Source organism: Mobula birostris, chromosome 3 (genome assembly GCF_030028105.1).
Source record: "Mobula birostris isolate sMobBir1 chromosome 3, sMobBir1.hap1, whole genome shotgun sequence".
NCBI lineage: Eukaryota > Metazoa > Chordata > Chondrichthyes > Myliobatiformes > Myliobatidae > Mobula > Mobula birostris.
Genome location: NC_092372.1, coordinates 28,896,085 through 28,918,275, shown reverse-complemented (window position 1 = coordinate 28,918,275; position 22,191 = coordinate 28,896,085). Strand labels below are relative to the sequence as shown.

The following is a 22,191-nucleotide window of genomic DNA, read 5'->3' as shown; positions in this document are numbered from 1 at the left end:
ATGCAAATTACCATAATTAATGAAGGTAAATACTAGTTTTCGTCTATTTTGTCTGTCTCGCTTTCAGTGCAGCTGCTATCTCTTTGAAGTTCATCCCACAATTTAGGCAAGGTGTTACTCATTTACATTTTCAAGGGGCATAATCTAAAAGGTACTTCAAGGCAGATGGGTGCTGGTTTGGGCTCATTGCCGAAAGTACAGAATTAGATCCAATAAACAGAGGATTTTAAGTTTCATAGGTGAGTTAAGTGTTTCATTTCCCAGAAAAAGACTTTTCAAAAAAAAGGGTTCCATTTTCTTTACATAGTTAAATATTTTCTTTGAGGACATAAATAATTAAGGATGGTACATTGTTTTGCAGAGGGTTTGACAACAAACTGTGCAAATACAGAAAGAAATAATAGTAATAATTAATAAATAAGCAATAAATATCAAGATCATGAGATGAAAAGTTCTTGAAAGTGAGTCCATTGGTTGTGGGAGCATTTCAATGATGGAGCAAGTGAAGCTGATGGAGTTTTCCCCTTTGGTTCAAGAAACTGATGCTTGAAACAGGTGGTTGTGTGAAAAAGACGTAGCTGGTTGGTTAACAATTTACCCATTACATCACAAAAACAAACAAAAGTTTTTCCCAATCAGAAACCATGGATGAACAGAGAAGTTCGCCTCCTGCTCAAAGCCAGAGATTCAGCCTTCAGGTCTGGAGACCAGGAGGCTTACAGCTCAGCCAGGGCCAACCTGAGGAGGGGAATCTCTCAGGCTAAACACACATACAAACAGAGAATCGAGGAGCATTTCAACACCTCGAACCTCTGGTGCATGTGGCACGGCATACTGGTCATTACAGACTTCAAACCACCTAGTACTGTGCCCCCTTCCAGCTCTGCTTTCCTCCCTGATGAGCTCAATTACTTCTACGCTCACTTTGACAGAGGGAACAAGGAGGTCACCCTCAAAGCGGATCTCCCACCTGGTGAACTGCCTCTCTCACTTTCCACCTCCGATGTTTGTGCCACCCTGAGCAGTGTGAATGTACGGAAGGCAGCTGGTCCGGATGGAATACCTGGCCGTGTGCTCAGAGTCTGTGCAGGGCAGTTGGCCAGGGTCTTCACGGATATTTTTAATCTGGCCCTGGCCTAGGCAGTTGTCCCCACAGGCTTCAAGATCGCCACCATCGTGCCAGTGCCAAAGCATTCCACTGCCACGGGCCTGAATGACTTCCGTCCAGTTGCCCTCACCCTCATCATTGCAAAGTGCTTTGAGAGACTGGTTCTATCACATCTGAAATCCTGTCTGCCCACTACCCTGGACCCCCATCAATTTGCCTATCACACCAACAGGTCTACAGAGGACGCCATCTCCACGGCACTTCACTCTGCCCTGACGCACCTGGACAGCCCCAACTCTTACATCAGAATGCTGTTCATTGACTTTAGTTCCACATTCAATACTGTGATCCCCTCCAAGCTGATCGCCAAACTTCGCCAGCTTGGCTCATCCCTCTGCAATTGGACCTTGGACTTTCTGACTAACAGACCCCAATCATTTATGTTAGACAACCTCTCCTCCTCCAGTCTCACCCTGAATACCAGTGTGCCTCAAGGCTGTGTGCTGAGCCCTCTTCTGTACTCCCTTTTCACCTATGACTGCGTTCCTGTACATGGTTCTAACTCCATAATCAAGTTCGCAGACGACACCACGGTGGTTGACCTGATCAGAGGGGATGATGAGACGGCCTACAGGGACGAGGTCCAGCACCTGGCCGTGTGGTGTGCCGACAACAATCTGGCCCTTAGCACCCAGAAGACCAAGGAGATCATTGTGGACTTCAGGCATGCTAGGAACAACACTCACGTCCCCATCTACATCAATGGAGCTGTAGTGGAGCGTGTATCAGGCTTCAAATTCCGTGGTGTCCGCATTTCCGAGGATCTCACTTGGTCCCTGAACTCCTCCATTCTGATCAAAAAGGTGCAACAGTGCCTTTATTTCCTGCAGAGCATCAAGAAAGCTCACCTCTGTCCCAGGATATTGACGGACTTTTACCGCTGTACCATCGAGAGCATACTCACCAACTGCATCTCAGTGTGGTATGGCAATCGTCCCGTATCGGACCGCAAAGCACTCCAGCAGGTGGTGAAAACTGCCCAGCCGATTATCGGCACCCAATTGCCCACCATTGAGAACATCTACCATAAACGCTGCCTGGGCAGGGCGAAAAGCATTATCAAGGATGCATCTCACCCTAACCATGGACTTTTTACTCTCCTCCCATCCGGTAGGCGCTACAGGAGCCTCCACTCCCGCACCAGCAGGCTCAGGAAGAGCTTCTTCCCTGAGGCTGTGACACTGCTGAACCTCACATCACAGCGCTAAGCAGTATTGCACCCATATTGTACTGTCTCAGTACTTTTATATTTGTGTGCTGTAGCACTTGCTTTTTATTCGCAATTATTTTGTAAATAACACTATTCTTTGCATTTCTGGTCAGATGCTAACTGCATTTCATTGGCTTTGTATTTGTACTTGGGACAATGACAATAAAGTTGATTTTAATCTAATCTAATTATTGTAGGTTAATGGCAAAAATGAGAATCAAAGGGGTGTTGGTAAGCATGTGCAAGAGAGAATAATGAGGGCGGAATGGAATTTTGGGATTGCTCCCCATGAGCCAACATGGATCAAAGGGGCCAAATGGCTTCCTGGGTCATTATGTCTTTTTTTTTTAAAAAACAATTTGCTAGTAGCCCAAAATAATCAGAGCCACCAAGGCATTATACTGTAACTTTTAACTATATTGCATAATTCAAATGGTTAAATAGAAACAAAACTAGGCCACAGCTGCCTTTTACGTTATGAATTTAACGTTACTGGTGTAGCTACGGTAACAGATAAAAACCCTGACCCAAAAAAGGAAACTCACAACATTCTCAAAGTACAGAACACAAGACCTGTGTTTCTATTTGGAACATTTAAATGCCTAACAACAAAGACTTCAAGACTGCTTTGTAAATCCTCTTCATTATCCGGTCACAGCACAGGGCTTTGGCATGTGAACTTCAATAAAGATCCATTAGCTTCACGATGGAAGACTTTTCACTAAGATATAATTGAATTATTGTAACCTGCTAAGACTTTTTTTTCTACTTGTATGGCCTGCTTCAAAGATAGTGATATTGTCAGTTCACATATTCTCAGTTTGTCTCATTCCATTTCTAAGATTTTGGCTTTTTTTTTTTTGAAAACAGTCACAAAAAATGCTCTTAAGAAGTAATATAAAAAACAAAAAACAATAAATGGAAAAAAAAAATGTCTTTTAAACAAAAAGTTCTACCAGTACAATCTTAATGAACGGTAGCTATTTTAAGATCAGAAGAATACAAATTTATTGATCTTTAAACGAACCGTTTTTATGATTACAATATAGACATGTGAAGAAAGACTCCGGCGGATTGAGCGGACGAGACCAATGGAACGTCCAACGGTCAAGAAGGCGGTCTCTGCAAGCGTCGTGGAACGTGTAGAGCAGGACAAGACACAGAAGACGTCCTGGTCATCCACTGCGCCTAGTCCCATCTCCAGCCGTCTTGACTCTGTCTTGCCACTGGATCCAGATGGGAATTGAGAAGAGAGAGTGAGGCTGACGCTGCGCAACTCTCCCTCACTTAAATCCAAGTCACGCGCTAGTCTTGACACCATCAATAATGGTGTCGAGGTCCTCATCGACGTACAATGGACGAACAACAACATAGACATAAGTAAACCCAACTTACCAGCATCACATTGTACAGAATGATCTAACAGTCTGACATAGTGACACCATGTTCTAAATACTTAAATCTACAGGCTTCTTTCTTCACAGGAGGTTTACAGTTACTGTTAAATTTAAAAAAAAAATGTATTGGGAAGGGTGTAATTGTGAATCACATGAAAGATTAGGCAATGATATTATTAGATACACACAATGCAGAATTTGGTACGAATCACATGGACAGGAACTGGTTTCTGACCAACAGTAAACCAATGGATTCATCTCCAGATAAAGGCATATTTATAGCCTGATTTTTTTCCTGTTTTTACTTCTGCGATCTCAATGCAGATCGTCAAAAGCAGGACAAAAAATTGTTTTGAATACGCTCACCTCGAGGGACGGTTAAGGTACACAGCAATGTCAGGTGGTAAGATGGTCCAAGATGACCAGAAAGATGATACTGTTAAATGGGCATTAACAGGAGGACACAGCAAACATGTACAGACACCGATGCCTGTGTCCATTTACAACCACAGTCCTCCCTACCTCGAAACTCATCTATCAAGAACACCATACGTGAAGTGTTGTCTTTTGGATGAGATCTTCATTTATGCCCAATCGGACCTTACATCAGTGCAAATATCTTACGATATTATTTAAGAATTTTATGCTGCCAAAATGTATGACGTATTTTCAACATTTTAGAGATGACCACAAAGGAGTCTATTGGCTAAAAGTCATCCTGGGATTGAGGGTCTTTTCAGAACAAAGTCTTAGTAAATTTATTATCAAAGTACATATACATAACCATATACAACCCTAAGATTCATTGTTAGTATTCAGTGTGAGCAATAACTTTTTTTTTTACTTTGTGAAATACTTTTTTTCCCCCTTAGTATATCAACAAAATGCTTGATTCCAAGACATGTTAAGGCATTTGGAATAAGGACACTGATAGGAAAGGTTTAGAGGCACATGTGCCAGACGGGACTTGCTTAGGATGGGCACCTTGGTCAGAGTGATTAGGTTGGACCAAATAGCCTGATTCAGTGCTGTATTACTCCGGGTCTAAGCCAGACATGTTTCAAACTCTAGTTCTTCTTAATCAAACAGTTCAACAAAATGTGTCTCCTTGATGATGTGGACACCTTTAAGCAGTGATGCCTCAAAAAGGTGGTGTTCATCATTAAGGGACCCCAATACCCAGGTCTTGCCTTGTTCTCATTGTTCCCGTCAGGAAGGAGGCACAGAAGCCTGCAAGCTCACACTCAACGATTCGAGAACAGCTTCTTCCCTTCTGCCATCTGACTTCTGAATGGACATTGACCCCATGAACATTAGCTCACTACTTTTTTTTTATTTCTGTTTTTGCACTACTTACTTAATTTAACTAATATATATTTACTGTAATTCATTTTTTTTACTATTATGTATTGCATTGTGCTGCTGCCGCAAAGACAAATTTCACCACAAATGCCAATGATATTAAACCTGATTCTAATTCTCTTTCCAGTGATGTTTTTGTGCTTCTAGTTAAGATTAACAATTACATCAAGCAGGAATTGTCAATGGCATAACTTTGTTTGCTTGTTTATATCCTGATGTCTCGTTGTTAAGTAGCAATTCCAGATAAGAGTTCACAAACCATAAACTATCCTGACTCTTAGGCTATAAAAGGATTTTTATACAATTGAAGATAACAAGAATCCAGATTACAGCTGAGTTGGAAACTTCAGTTCATGAAAGGTAGTATTGATCTATTCATCTTGGAAAGCTACAAAGAAAATAGCAAACAGAGTTTTCTTTTTACCCTACTTGATAAAAAATAATGGCTTTTGTTTGCACTGAAAACTGTCAAGTCCTCCTCGGGTAGGCAAATCCGACATCCTGATACAATTGCAGCATCTTCAAACTGCAAACTGAGGGTGAGGCTGCACTGGGTCTCAGCAAAAGGTCACAGGGTGATATGCAAATTGTGGGTTCCTGCACAATCACCCTGGCTGATCTGAAAATGCAATTCCGTCTTCATTCACTTTCATTTCCTAGAATGGCAAGCCTTTGTCTGGCTTGGGCATAATCAAAATGCTCTCCTTTATTTTGCACGAATAGTTCACTGGAAGTTGTTCTGTCCTATAACTAGGTTTCCACATTGTTAAACGTGCACCACTTAATCAAGAGGATTTGTTAGCATGCATACTGCATACCAAGGCACAGAAGGCAGTGTCATTTCATTTATATTTGCTTTTGAGACACTGGTGCAAAGTATCCCAATGTCAGGGAAAGGTTTATACAAATCAGCACAAATGTAGCATTATATGACTGATTTTTAAAAAAAAAAAATTTTTATTGAGATATAGCACGGAATAGGCCCTTTGAGTTGTACTGCCCAGCAATCCCCCAGTTAAATCCTAGCCTAATTACAGGACAATTAACCAATTAACCTAAATTGTGCATCTTTGGACTATGGGAGGAAACCAGAGCACCTGGAAGAAACCTACGCAGTCACAGGGAAAACGTACAAACTCCTTACAGGCAGTGGCAGGAAACGAATCTGGGTCATTGGTACTCTAAAACATTGTGCTACCATGCCTTGTAGCTGAAAATTCGTAGGCTAAAAATTAGGAAAAAGCTTATGCAAGCCAACAGTAAATTTAGAACTTGAGGTGTACTTTAGTTTTATATTAGCTAGGTCATGAATTTTGGAGATAATGTTGCTTTTTTATTTGCAAAATTCAGCCCGCCTGCCCTTAAACTTCCCAAACAATATTGGCAAACATCTGAGAGAAAATGAAGCTCAACATTATTTGACACATGGATTGAAATTCAAGTGTCCTGGTTGATACTTAACTGTTGCAACTACCAGGCCACCCACTAGCGTAATCGCTTATGACACACAGAATTTCGCTAAACGGTAAACCACAGATTTTCTCAATGATTATTCTGGCAGCAATCCTAGCACCCCCTCAACAGAAAATGAAGCAAAGGAACATTCATGACAATGTAACATCCAAATACAAAACGGGGGTAGATGCAGATACAGAAGCAATGACCTTACTTACGATGGCTATTCCAGCTTCATCTTTAAAATATTGTAGCAAAAACAACTTTTATCATACCACAATGAGCAAATAGAGAGGCAGTTTTAAAAAATCTCAAGTTCAAAGCTACAGTTAAATCAGTTTAAATGCAAGGCATTTTGTAATAAAAGTAATATTAGATGTAAATGTTCTATATTTAAATGCCTTAACTCCTGGACAAACTGGAGTTCTAAATTATCTCATCCCCTGAGCATTCAGTATTTATATTTAGTTTTGAATTTACCAGCTAGATAAAGTTGAGATAGCACATGCACTTTTATTAGGCATTTGATATACACAGACGATTTGGACTTGGGCATAGGAAATTCAATTTCAAAATATGCTGACAATATAAACCTACGAGGAATTGACAAGCAGGAAGAATTACAGAGAATAAACAGATGAATGTAATTTGCCAAGTTAATGAGAAAGTACATCTTCGGAGAAGTAGTAAATAAGAATGTGGAAATGCATGCAGAATCTGCAGAATAAAGAGAGGCTAGTTGGCCCATTGTATTTGTTTCCACCTCCCAATTCCTGATCCACACCACTGTAGATCAACTATGACAACTTCTGTTGCTGTCATTCTTTTAGACCAGGGTTTCTCAACAGGAGTTCAGCGACAGGTCGCGATTTTAAAAAAAACATCGTTTTTTTTTTGCTATGTGCAATGTGCAATGCTAGTGCTTGCAGTGGTGTGCTGTGACCCAGCTGCCCCATTAGCAATCTCATTAGAGCCCTCTCAGCCCAGTACGGCAGTGCACAGTTGGACCATGTTTACTCTCAACTTTTGACGCGAGGTAGGAGAGACCACTGATAATTGGTGAGTGCTGTATTACATGGGGGGGGGATGGGGGGTGATGGTGAGGAGAAGACAGAAGGCTTATGAGGAGCATGAAGTGCATTTTCTGAGCATTGAATGGACTTGCCCAACTTGGGCTGTGACGTCAGTCTCTCCCTCCCGAATTACCTTCCCCAACTTCCCCTGGCACGCCACTGACTGACTTATGGGAGCTAACAAATTACCAGTGTAACAGAAAATTGGAAGGAATTTTCATTCTAAAGACAGCCCAGTGTGGCGATTTTTGAAGAGGAGGATTCTAGGCCTAGTCCTATACACAATTCTGATGATGAAGAATTGCAATTTTCTGAGTCATTTCACAGCATGAGTGCAATAATGGACACAAAAAAACCTGTCTTTACAATGAAAACAACTTATCAATGGGTTTCACATGGACTGGTGATCCAAGTTGTCCTATTCCATTGGGCCTAGTCCGTGGCAAACAACTTACAAATATAGCAATAGCTCCAGCAAAATTGAAAAGATACTTAACTACGAATCACAGCCAATGACACATAAAAGTGCTGAATATTTTTCGTAACTATTGGAATTCAAAACAAACAGATTAAAGCTTTTGAAAATAAAGTCACAGTCAGTAAGTCACCTCAGGAAGCAAGTTATTTAGTAGATTCAAGACCAGTTCACTCGAGAATGTTTAAAAATGTGAAGAGCAAGAGGATAAGCCATGTGAGAATAAGACCAATCAGGAGTGAGAATGGAAACATGTGCATGGAGCCAGAGGAGGTAGTGGAAATACTTAATGGGTCAGTATTCACCAGTAAAAAGGACCTTGGCATTTGTCAGGTTTGACTTAAAGCAGACTGAAACATTTGAGTGTATAGATATTAAGAGGATGTGCTGGAGGTTTTGAAAGGTATCAAGTTAGATAAGTCATGGGGACTCTAGGAGATATGCCCCAGGCTACTGTGGGAAGAGATTGCTGAATCTCTGCCGATGATCTTTGCATCATCAATAGGGATGGGAGAAATACCAGAGGATTGGAAGGTTGCAAACGTTGTTCCCTTGTTCAAGAAAGGGAATAGAGATAACCCAGGAAATTATACACCAGTGAGTCTGACTTCAGTGGTTGGCAAGTTATTGGAGAAGATCCTGAGAGGCAGGATTTATGAGCATTTGAAGAGACATAACCTGATTAGGGATAGTCAGCATGTCAAGGGCAAAGGCAAGTCATGCCTTACGAACCTGATTGAATGCTTTGAGGATGTAACAAAACACATTGATGAAGGTAGAGTAGTAGATGCAGTGTATATGGATTTCAGGAATGCACTTGATAAGGTTCCCCATGCAAGGCTCCTTCAGAAAGTAAGGAGTTATGGGATCCAAGGAGACCTTGCTTTGTGGATCCAGAATTGGCTTGATCACAGAAGGCAAAGGGTGGTTGTGGATGGTTTGTATTCTGCATGGAGGACAGTGTCCAGTGGTGTTCCACAGAGATCTGTTCTGGGACCCCTCCTCTTTTTGATTTTTATAAATGACCTGGATGAGGAAGTAGAAGGGTGGGTTAGTAAGTTTGCTGATGATACAAAAGTTGGGAGTGTTGTGGATAGTCTGGAGGATTGTCAAAGGTTACAACGGGATATTGATAGGAAGCAAAATTGGGCTGAGAAGTGGCAGATGGAGTTCAACCCAGATAAGTGTGAAGTGGTTCATTTTGGTAGGTCAAATTTGAATACAGAATACGATATTAATAGTAAAACTCTTGGCAGTTTGGAGGATCAGCGAGATCTTGGGGTCCATGTCCTTAGGACACTCTCAAAGCTGCTGCGCAGGTTGACAATGTTGTGAGAACGTGTATGATGTGTTGGCCTTCATCAAACATGAGAATGCGTTCAAGAGCCGTGAGGTAATGTTACAACTATATAAGACCTTTGTAAGACCCCACTTGGAGTACTGTGTTCAGTTCTGGTCACCTCATTACAGGAAGAATGTGGATACTATAGAGAGAATACAGAAGGGATTTACAAGGATATTGCCTGGATTGGAGAGCTTGCCTTATGAGAATAGATTGAGCGAACTTGGCCTTTTCTCCTTGGAGTGACGGAGGATGAGAGGCGACCTGATAGAGGTGTATAAGATAATGAGAGGCATTGATCGTGTGGATAGCCAGAGGCTTTTTCTTAGGGCTGAAATGGCTAACATGAGGGGGCATAGTTTTAAGGTGCTTGGAAGTTGGTACAAGAGGGATGTCAGAGGCAAGTTTTTCACCCAGAGGGTAGTGGGTAAGTTGAATGCACTGCCAGTGAAGATGATAGAGCCGGATACAATAGGGTCTTTTAAGAGACTCTTCGATAGGTACATCTAAATCCCCATTCTAGCCATTCATCTCTAAACTAAGAAAACCCTACCCAAGCCTCTTGCTGCGATACACCTCAGATACAAAGAGTACCTCAGCCTTGAGTTTCAAAGAAAACCACTGCACTCCAGCTATTACTTCATAACTAAAATTTCTCAGTCGTGGAAAAATCCTCAAATCTCTTGACACCTCTTCCAGTGCTGTAACAACCTTGGAATGTGACCAGAATTCCAAATAGCTGAAGACGAAACCTCCCCAGATTCAGATTCATTTATCACTTGCAGATTGAAACATACAGTGAAATACTCTGTTTGTGGTAACAACCAACACAAACCAAAAATGTGCTGTGGGCAGCCTGCAAGTTTCGCCCTACATTCTGGCACCAATATATACGTGCCCAAAACGTTCAGTAGCACAACAATAATAATAGTCAGGTAGCACAGTTATGTAGTAGTTAGCACAACACTTTACAGTACAGGTCGACCTTCACTAATCTGACTACCTGTAATCCGGTTCCTTTGATAATCCGGCACTGATTATACTTAATGTGATCCTTCTGTAATTCAGCATTTTCACTAATCTGGTACTCCTCAGGTCCCACTGTTGCCGGATTAGTGAAGGTTACCTATTGCTTAATGTGATCCTTCTGTAATTCGGCATTTTCACTAATCCGGTACTCCTCAGGTCCCAATGGTGCCGGATTAGTGAAGGTCAACTTGTACCAGCGACCCAGAATCAATTCCTGCTGCTGTCTGTAAGGAGTTTGTATGTTCTCCCCATGACCCTGGGGGTTTCATCCTGGCGGCTCGTTTCTCTCCCACAGTCCAAAGGTGTAACAACGGGTAGGTTAATCGGTCATTGTAAGTTGTCCCGCGATTGGGCTCAGGTTAAGTAGGGGGTTACTGGGCGGCGTGGCCAAAAGAGGCAGTGGGGCATATTCCAAACTGTATCTCTAAATAAACAAACTGCATTGTGGTGTATTTAATTTTGTAAAAATATTAGATGAAAGCCCAAAGTCCAAGTGATGCTTAGCTCTTTGTGAGCTCGCAGCATGCAAGGTGTCTGTTCAAGTTAAACACTGTAGGTTTATTAATAGCCTCTGGATTCTTTCTTAGCCTCAGGCACTAGTGGCACGAGAACAAAGGACCAAAGAACTTATCTGTCTCTGCGTGCCTCTCAACGGTTGTGGATTGAACCTCTATTTATTCAGGAACTTTCACTCAGTCTTGGGACTTCACCTAGACCAAGGATCACCCAGGGTGATTTCACGAGTCAGGGTTTGGAGCTCCCCCAACAACGGCAACAAGAATCATGAGCTGTGAAATGTTTGTCACTTACTATGTAGTATTTAGCATGGTTTATTTGTGCTTTCTGTTTTATGGTAATAAATTTGGATCAAGTTACTATGTTGTGCTTGTACGCTTATTACCCCACGCCCTGGACACTCAAACTGGTTTGGGTCTTTTGGGTCTGATCAACCCAGCCCATTACGTAGAAAGAAAAAGAGCAGCAGAACAACAGCTGAAAAACAAGCCCCTTATCTCCCCCCCAAACACCGGACCAGCAGATGCTCCAGGCTTCAGCATCTCCCCATGATCTTCCATTCAGCATCTCCCCATGATCTTTCATTCAACGTTTCTGACAATGTCAAAAATTTTATGTTTTGTCTTTTTGTTATTTTCTAGTCCTGTTACTTTTAGGGATCTATAACCTTGCACTTTAAGACTCCACAGTTCCTTTTTGCATCCTAGTATTTACTTTATTAACTTCGTACCTTGAATGCTCATCCAAGTTCATTACCCAACACTTTTCTGGACTGAATTAGATTTGCCACGTATCTGCCCAACTGCATTGACTCTCCCATCAAACCTAAACAGAGCGCCTTTGATTAATCCATGTAATTCCAAATGATAATTTATAATCTCCCTTGATAGTGTAACACCATCACAGCACCAGCAACCCAGGTTCAGTTACCGCAGTTGTCTGTAAGGAGTCTGTGCGTTTGCCTTGTGACCGAGCAGGTTTCTTCTTCTTGCTCCGGTTTCCTCCCACATTCCAAAAATGTGCAGATTAGTAGGTTAACTGGTCACATGGTTGAACATGTTCTACTATTCTGCTGTCACCAGTACAATCTTCTACGCAGTGGTATGCTGGGGCAATGGCATCAACACGGGTGATGTCAACAGGCGTTATAAACTGTTTAGAAAGGCTGGCTTTGTTATAGGAATCAAACTGGACAGACTGGAGGCTGTAGTAGAACAAAGGACCCCACGGAAAATCCTGGCAGTTCTGGACAATGCTTCTCACCCTCTGCATGCCACCTTAGCTGATGAGGAGCACTTTTAGTAACTGACTAAGACAACTGTGCTGCCCCAAAGAGCGCTAAATGAGGTAATTTGGCCAACAGGCTCCATAATGAGTCAACCTACAGCCGAGGAAAAAGTGACCCCCCCCCCCCGTTAGACTGTTTGAGGTAACTTACTTTTTATTCTTTCTACTTCTCTTCTAATATTTATATCTGCACACTTGTAATGCAACTGTAACACTGTAATTTCCTTAGGGATCAATAAAATATCTATGTAACTGGGCTGCATGAGCTCCTTGGCCTGGAAGGGCATGTTACCATGCTGTATCGCTAAGTGAAAATATTTAAATTTCCCCAGCAGTTTCAAAGTGATTACTCCTTCTATTTATATTCTCCTTTAAGGCCATTCATACCAGTCCACTTTCCAGGATAGGCAGTGGTTTGGATGATAGTGGCTAGTGACTCCGCCATTTTCCATCATATCCATATTTCCCAACTTTCAGCTAGGAAGTTGTTGATGGATCTGGAGGGATGAGAAACAGCACAAAATTCCTTCAAGAAAGAGATACAAACAAAATGGCCAAAAGATACGGGATTCAGAAAGAGCACCAAGAAGGACTTGAGTGGAGTCTCCCAACCTGGGGCCCAAGGACCCCTTGCTTAATGGTATTGGTATGGCATAAAAAAGGCTGGGAACCCCCTGGCCAGGAGTGATAATGTTTTGCTTTGCACAGAACTCAAGGCAACAGATCAACGATTTAAATTTATGGGAGACTTGTGCAAGCTGAATCCTTAGCTGCAGGGAAGGGTTGAAACAGAAAAGTGGGGACAAGTGAAAACTGGTTAAGTTATTTGAAGTGGGTAAATTTAAGGCTACAGGAATAAAGCGGAGAAGTGGGATTGACTTCAGATTGTACACACTCGTTCACAGGTAGAACTATTTCTATTGCTTTGGTAAACAACTCTTGACTTTATCATTATTTATTTAGCGATACAGCACGGTAACAAGCCCTTCCAGCTCAACGAGTCTGTGCTGCCCAGTTACACCCATGTGACCAATTAACCCTACTAAAGCGTGCATCTTTGGAATGTGAAGGAAACTGGGACACTCAAGAGGAAATCTGTGTGGTGCAGGAAGAATGTACAAATTTCTTACTAACAGGAGCAGAATTAAACTCAGGTCACTGGCATGCAATTGCGTCACACGAGTGCTCCCCTAAAGAAATTCTTACTGTGCTTTTAGTAATTGAAGTCCCAATGATGGGCGGATGAGTGCAAGGCACATTTCATTAAGCAAATTAACATAGACCCTAAGCTCGGTCTCCGGGCTTATAAAACACAGTCACAGTGCAGATGGACTGAACTTCAGCTGCCTTCAGCTCTGGAGTATGGTCACCATAGTTTTAAAAGTTACCCATTAGATATGATGATTAACTTTACTTCCACAGGATGTTACGTGTAAAAAAAAAAGATCCCTCCATCAACTTGCCTTCCAATAATAAAAGGTTCACAGCAAATCCATTGAAAACTTGGTCCAATTCATGCAGTGCCTAGAAAAAGTATCAACCCCTTTGGATGCTTTCATGTTTTATTGTTTTACAACATTGAATCACAGTGGATTTAATTTGGCTTTTTTGACACTGATCAATGGGAAAGATGCTCCGCGTCAAAGTAAAAACAAATTGGTCTAAATTTATTACAATTTTGAAACACAAAATAATTGATTGCATAATTGCTCACCTCCTTCAAGTCAGTATTTAGTAGATGCACCTTTGGCAGCAATTACAGCCGTGAGTCTGCTGTGATATGTCTCTATCAGCATTGCACATCTGGACACTGCAAGTTTCCGCCATCCTCCTTTACAAAACTGCCCCTGCCCAAATCTCTGTCAGATTGCATGGGGATTGTGAGTGAACAGCCATTTTCAAGTCCAGCCGTAAATTCTCAATTGGATTGAGGTCTGGACCCTGCATTGACACTCCAGGACATTAACTTTGTTGTTTTTAAGCCATTCCTGTGTAACTTTGGCTTTATACTTGGGGTCATTGTCTTACTGGAAAACAAATCTTCTCCCAAGTCGCAGTTCTTTTGCAGACTGCGTCAGGTTTTCCTCCAGGATTTCCCTGTATTTTGCTGCATTCATTTTACCCTCTACCTTCACAAGCCTTCCAGGACCTGCTTCAGTGAAGCATCCCCAGAGCATGATTCAGTCGCCACCATGCTTCACAGTAGGGATGGCGTGTCTTTGATGCTTGCAGTGTTTGGCTTACGCGAAACATAGCATTTTAGTCTGATGGCCAAATAGCTCAATTTTGCTTTCATCAGACCATAGAATCTCTTTCCAGCTGACTTCAGAGACTCACACGTGCCTTGAGAATTCATGTGAGCTTTTCTCCACCCCCCCCCCCCCCCCCCCGCCACAGCAGTGACTTTCTCTTTGCCATTCTCCTATAAAGCTGTGACTGGTGAAACACCTGGACAACAGTTGTTGTAAACACAGTCTCTCACATCTCAGCCACTGAAGCTTGTAACTGAGTTGTCATATGTCTCTTGGTGGCCTCCCTCACTTGTACCCTTCTTACACGCCCATTCAGTTTTTGAGGATTTGCAGCTGTGCCATATTCTTTCCATTTCTTGATGATTGACTTAACTGTACTCCAAGAGATATTCAGTGACTTGGAAATTTTCTTGTGCCCATCTCCTGACTTGTTCTTTTCAATGATCTTTTCACAGAGATGCTTGGAGTGTTCTTTTGTCTTCATGGCGTAGTTTTTGCCAGGACACTGACTCACCAGCAGTTGGACCTTCCAGATACAGGTGTATTTTTACCACAATTGAAACATCTTGACTGCACACAGGTCTCTGAAAACAGATCTCCATTTAACTAATCATGTGACTTCCAAAACCAAATGGCTGCACCAGTGATGATTTGGTGTCATATTAAAGGGGGTAAATACTTATGTAATCCATTATTTTTTGCTTTATATCTGTAATTAATTTAGATCACTTGTAGAGATCAGTTCTCACTGTGACAGTCGGTTTCAGTTGATCAGTGCCAAAAAAATGCCAAATTAAATCCACTGTGATTCAATGTTGTAAAACAATAAAACATGAAAACTTCTTGGGGAAGGGGGTAAGTACTTTTTTTCAGGCACTGTTTATACTCGATTTTTGAAGAGAATCTAGAACTACAATGCCACCTCAGTATTACATGCCTCGTTATACTGAGGTTTTGAATATACTGCAGGTGCAGTCATGTTCTGCAAGACAAATTAGGTATATGTTTGTTTCATTTTTAATGTGGGTTGCAATTTATGTACAATTCCTTTCAGAAAATTCATTAAGTTGCAAAGCAATGACTGAATCATTCCGCTACAATGATGCAGCTTTACCGATTTCTTTTTACAGTAAAAACCTGCAGATGCTGGAAATCCGAAATTAAAACAGAAATTGTCATAAGCACTCAACAGGTCAAGGAACATCTGTGGAAATAGAAGCAGGTTAAAGGTTAGAGTTAACAGCTCAGATCCAATACTCTTCAGGCAATTTTGATAGAGGTTTGAAAACTCAGAACATTAAATCTGTCTCTTATTCCACTGAAGCTGCCTGGCCTGAATTGAGTGTGTCTGTTTTATGGTCTCAAATAAGAATTGTAAACTGTTCGGTCCTCGGCATCAATTGCCCTTGCCCACCAGGATAAGACTAAGGGGGAAAAACGCAAGTCCTCTATCAGAAGGAACAGATTTGTTTCGAGGAGTCATTGAGGGAGACATGGAATATGATGATGTGAAGAAATATTGAGAGATTGATTTCTAACCACCTACCCCCCCCCCCACACACACACACAAAATTAATGTAATGCAGGAATAAAATAGACAAAGTGCACTTGTTATTAGATCTGACCAGTTTTGTAATCAAACTGATCCAATGCCCCCTGAATACATACAAAGATATTGCACTCACTTGTGCATAAGCTACAGTTCCCGTCAGAGTTAATATCAATGTCAAAACATGCAACTTGAAAAAAACTGAAGCCATTGTAAGCCACACTGCTACTTTATCATTTCCTGTCAGTCCCCTCACAAAGATATTCCTGTGTTGTGCCAATTGATGGACAGACATGCAATCATATATACTTATATTTATTGTGACTTTTTATCATTGTTTCCTTTATCTTTCTGTGTATTTTTCATGCTGCAACAGAATTAAAGCAACTTTTTTTTTGCTCTGCTTTACACTTGTGTACTGGAAATGACATTACACAATTTTGAATACAATAGGCTACATTACATTAAGTTACAAATCTGCATCTCCCCGTGCGTGCTGTAACATCCTAACCAATTTCAATATCAACCAGATTATTAGGTACACTTAAGGTGGAGATAGATAAGTATTGTACAGATCGAGGAACCGAGGAACACACATAAAAGTTGCTGGTGAACGCAGCAGGCCAGGCAGCATCTCTAGGAAGAAGTACAGTCGACGTTTTGGGCCGAGACCCTTCGTCAGGAAGGAAGGGCTAGTAGGAGATTTGAAAGTGGGAGGGGGAGGGGGAGATCCGAAATGATAGGAGAAGACAGGAGGGGGAGGGATGGAGTCAAGAGCTGGACAGTTGGTTAGTAAAAGGGAGATGAGAGGATCATGGGACAGGAGGCCTAGGGAGAAACTTTTATGTGTGCTGCTTGAAATTCCAGCATCTGCAGATTTCCTCGTGTTTGAGGAACTGAGGGTTATGGGAAACAGGCACAGAACAGTTGAGGTCAGCAAAGTGCAGCCATGATCATATTGAATGGCAGACCAGGTTTGAAGGACCAAGTGTTTGACTCCCACCCCTACTGTATCTTGTGTTCTCCATTTCTATTGAGATCCCGAAATCATTCTACAAAGTGTTTATGATTTTAAAAGAAAGTGAAGAGTTTTTACAAAAGTAAATATATGATGTTTAAATAAGGAAAACCTCACTTCATTGCACTCACTGTACACCAGAAGAATTCAATTCAGAAGCAACTTTTCCTGAAACTTTTCTGAAAAGCAAAATTACTAACGAGATTGACGTCAGTTCAGTCCTTATGAACTTTAATGCGATGTTAGATTTAATAGGATGCCATGGCAACGTTGCGGTTAGTGTGATACTATTACAGCCCAGGGCATTCCGGAGTTGAGAGTTCAATTCCTGTAGGATACGTTCACATCTCCTCCTCATGGGTTCTCCCAGGTGCTACGGTTTCCTCCCATAGTCCAAAGATGTAACGGATAGGTCACGTCATTGTAAATTATCCCGTGATTAGGGTTGGGGCAATCGAGTTTGTCGGGGAAGAGGGAGCTAAATAAATAGATATGCAGATAAACTCCCTTGTCTCTTGATATCTGTACATTAAGCTCATTTAAATCATTATTTCAGACTCACTGCAGCAACGTAGTAACCCATGTGCCATTGATTTTCCCCCCAAGACATATTCAATAATTTAACAATATGCAAAATGGTGCTGTCAAATATTGTGGTTGCTCAGAAGCAGTAGTAGTTTTCTCACTTGGTCAGGTGGGGGGGGGGGGAGGTGTTGGAGAGTATACTGTAGCAGGCATTCAAAGTTTCTAGTCAGTCCCAAATTTGCAGCATGTATTTATGGTTGCCGAGGCCTTCATTTTGCAATTTATTTCACCAGCAGCGGAAAGTCTTCCGCACACCATCTCACTGCTTCATGCTTTCTAGCAGTGAGTCAACTTCCATCAATGACTTCCACATTACAGTGAAATTAGAAGTCAAGTAAAATAGTAAAATAACATCTCATCCTCGTTGAAAATCAACACTGGTGCATCTCAAAGGTGCATGCTTAGACCACTGATCTACTCTCTATACCCAAGACCGTGGCTAGGCACAGCTCAAACAACATCTATAAATTTGCCAAAGACACAACTATGGTTGGCAGAATTTCAGATGGTGATGAGGAAGCGTACAGCAGTGAGACAGATCAGCTGGTGGAGTCGTGTCATGATAACAACCTTGCACTCAGCATCTTTAAGACCAAGGAACTGATTGTGGACTTCAGAAAGGGGAAGTCGAGGGAACACACACCAGTCCGCATCGAGGGATCAGCAGTGGAAAGACTGAACAGTTTCAAACTCATGGGTCTCAAAATCTCTGAAGACCATGCTGATGCAATTACAAAGTGGCTATATTTCATTAGGAGTTCGAGGAGATCTGGTATGTCACCAAGGACTCTAGCACATTTCTACAGATGTGCCACGGACAGCATTCTAACTGGTTGCATTATGGTCTGGGATGGAGGGGCCACTGCATAGGATCAGAAAAAGCTGCGGAAAGTTGTAAATTCAGGCAGCACCAACATGGGCACTAGCCTCTTCAGCATTGAGGACTTCAAAAGGCAATGCTATAAAAAAAAGGTAGCATCCATCATTAAGGACCTCCGTCACCCAGTTCATGACCTCTTCTTACTGTTACCGTTAAGGTTGTGGTACAGGAGCATGAAAGCAGACATTGGGCATTTTAAGAGCAGCTTCTTCCCCTCTGCCATCAGATTTCTGAATGGACAATGAACCCACGCAGACGGCCTCACTACTTTCCCCTCTTTTTTGTAATACTTAAAGCATTTTTTTATTATTATGTATTGCACTGTATTCGCTAGGATCCAGAGGAATGAGGGATGACCTAATTGAAACCTATCAAATGGTGAAAAGCCTTGATAGAGCAGATATGGAGAGAATGTTTCCTCTGGTGGGAGAGTCTGACCAGAGACACAAAATCAGAATAGAGGGGTGATCATTTAGAATGGAGTTCAGGAGGAATTTCTTTAGCCAGAGAGTGGTGAATCTGTGGAATTTGTTACATAGGCAGTGATGGAGGCCAAGCCTTTCTGTATATTTAAGGCAGAGGTTGATGGATTCCTGATTGGTCGTGGCATGAAAGGATATGGGAAGACGGCAGGAGACTGGGGCTGAGAGGGAAATTGGATCAGTCATGATGAAATAGCAGAGCAGAGTCGATGGACCAAATGGCCTAATTCTGCTCCTTTACCTTATGTATTGCTGTTGCAAAGTAACAAATTTCATGCCATATGCTACTGATATTAAACCAATTCTGATTCTGAAATAAATTCAATTAATTCAGGTGGCATCTTACTCACAGCTTCTGAATGCTCCCAAAATGACATACTTCAGAAGTGTGATCAAATGATGTTGGCCTTTTTGAAAAATTTCTATGATTCCTCCAATTAACACAAGTTTAATGTTAACAAAACTGGTACAGAAATTACAACCAGATTCACTTGGATGGAGCCATAGAAATCTGAGAAAGCAGAAGCACAAGTGCATAGAATATACGGAGTCAGGTAGGATCAGATACAAATGGATTACAAAGGAGCAGGTAAGTTCTTTGAGATGACTACCGCTATGCTGCAACTTGAAGTTCAGATCTGACTGCAAATAACGATGCAATCAGAGTCTAACAACTATCATGTGCGGGGTCTATCAGCGGCTGCAGATGAGCTCGACGAACTAAATATAAAGTACAGAAGGGATAAGTGGAGCGGCCATTGTCGGGAGTAGGCCAGTTGCGAGAGTAGAAGCGACAGGCTTTGGCGAAAGCGGGCTTTGGTGAGGTAAGTGGACTTCGTTCTTTGGTTTTTGTTTGCACGTTTTTGAGGAATAGAGAGCATGTCGGTAGGGTTAGTACTTTGCTCTGGGTGTCGGATGTGGGACTCCTGGGAATCTTCCAGTCTCCCCAATGGCCACATCTGCGCCAAGTGCACCGAGATGCGGCTCCTGAGAAACCGTGTTAGGGATATGGAGCTGCGGCTCGATGACCTGCAGCTTATGAGGGAAAGTGAGCAGGAGCTAGGTAGGAGCTACAAGGAGTTAGTCACCCTGAAGCTGCAGGAGTTAGATAAGTGGGTGACTGTGAGAGAAGGGATGGGAAGAGCTCAGATAGTAGAGAGCACCCCTGTGGCCATCCCCCTCAGTAATCGTTATCTCATTTGGATGCTGTTGGTGGGGGGGGGGGGGGGGGGGACCTGACAGAGGACGACCACAGCGATCGGGTCTCTGGCACTGAGACTGGTTCCGTGGTGCAGAAGGGAAAGAGGAAGATGAGGAATGCGGTAGTCATAGTGAAGGGAACAGACAGGAGGCTCTGTCAGCCTGATAGAGATACCCGCATAGTGTGTTGCCTCCCAGGTGCCAGGGTACGGGGTGTCTTGGATCAGGTGTAGAGTATTCTGAAGGGAGAGGGTGAACAGCCAGAAGTCTTGGTACACGTTGGTACCAATGACATAGGTAGAAAAAGGGAGGAGGTCCTGAAGAGAGAATTCAGAGAGAAGCAGGACCTCTAGGGTAGTAATCTCGGGATTACTGCCTGTGCCACGTGCTAGCGAGTGCAAGAATAGCATGATCAGGCATATTAATGCGTGGCTGAGAGTCTGGTGTAGGGGGCAGAGCTTCAAATTCACTGGGGCCTCTTCTGGGGGAGGTACGACCTGTACAAAAAGGATGGGTTACACCTGAACCCAAAGGGGTCCAATATCCAAGCGAGCACATTTAATAGAGCTGTTAGGAAAGGTTTAAACTAATTTGGCAGGGGGATGAGAACCAGAGTGATAGGGCTGAGGAAGAGGAAAAAAAAATAAATCAAAGATAGCGTGCATCAGAGATTATAGAAAGTACAGGTAGGAGATGAGGCTTAATCACAGTCAGTGGCATGAGTTAACAGGGAAATAGAGGCATGGTGCAGTTAAAACAGAAAGCAACGAATACTGGACCGAAAGTGTTGTATTTGAATGCACAGAGCACACAGAATAAAATGGACGATCTTGAAATTCAGCCTCAGATTGGCAAGTATGACGTTGTGGCCATCTCTGACACTTAGCTAAAGGATGGCTGCCATTGGGAGTTGAATGTCCAAGGATATATGGTGTATTAGAAAGATAGATTAGTAGGCAGAAGGGGTGGTGTGGCCCAGAAATAATATTAAATCATTAGAAAGGGATGACATAGGATTGGAAGGTGTAGAGTCTCTATGGGTTGAGTTAAGAAATGGCAAGGGTAAAAGGACACTAATGGCAGTTTCATACAGTCCTCCAAACAGCAGCCGGGATGTGGATTACAAATTACAGCAGGAGATAGAAAAGGCATGTCAGAAAGGCAATGTCATGATAATCATTGCCGATTTTAACATGAAAGTGGATTGGGAAAATCAGATCAGTACTGGACCTCAACAGAGAGAATTCGTAGAACATCTAAGGGATGGTTTTTAGAACAGCCCCTAGTTGAGCCCACTATGGGATCGGCTGTGCTGGATTGGGTGCTGTGCAATGACCCGGAAGTGATAAGAGAGCTGAAGGTTAAGGAACCCTTAGGAAACAGTGATCACTATATCATCAGGTTCACATTGAAATTTGAGAGGGAAAAATTAAAATCCAATGTGTCAGTATTGAAATGGAATAAAGGAAAATACAATGGCATGAGAGAGGAACTGGCCGATGTTGACTGGAAAGGAACATTTGCAGGAAGGACAGCAGAGCAGCAATGTCTAGAGTTTCCTCGAAAAATGAGGGAAGTGTAAGACAGATCTATTCCAAATAAGAAGAAATTTTCAAAGGGAAGAAGGACACTACTGCGGCTGATAAATGAAGTCAGAGACAAAATAAAATCAAAAGAGAGGGCATACAAGGAAGCTAGAGCTAGTGGGAAGATAGAGGATTGGGAAGCTTTTAAAAACCTGCGGAAGGAAACTAAGAAGGCCATTAGGAAGGAAAAGAATTATGAGAGAAAGCTGGCGACTAATATCAAAGAAGATACTAAAAGATTTTAAGTATATAAAGGGTAAAAGAGAGTCGAGGGTAGATATAGGACCAATACAAAATAATGCTGGAGATATTGTAATGAGAGATG

General features: G+C 42.1%; 1 protein-coding gene across 2 annotated transcripts in view; it reads right to left on the bottom strand.

Moving 5' to 3' along the window:
• Window positions 1-22,191, bottom strand: part of tln1 (talin 1) — a 237,027-nt gene that overhangs the window by 115,433 nt on the left and 99,403 nt on the right. The window lies entirely within an intron of this gene.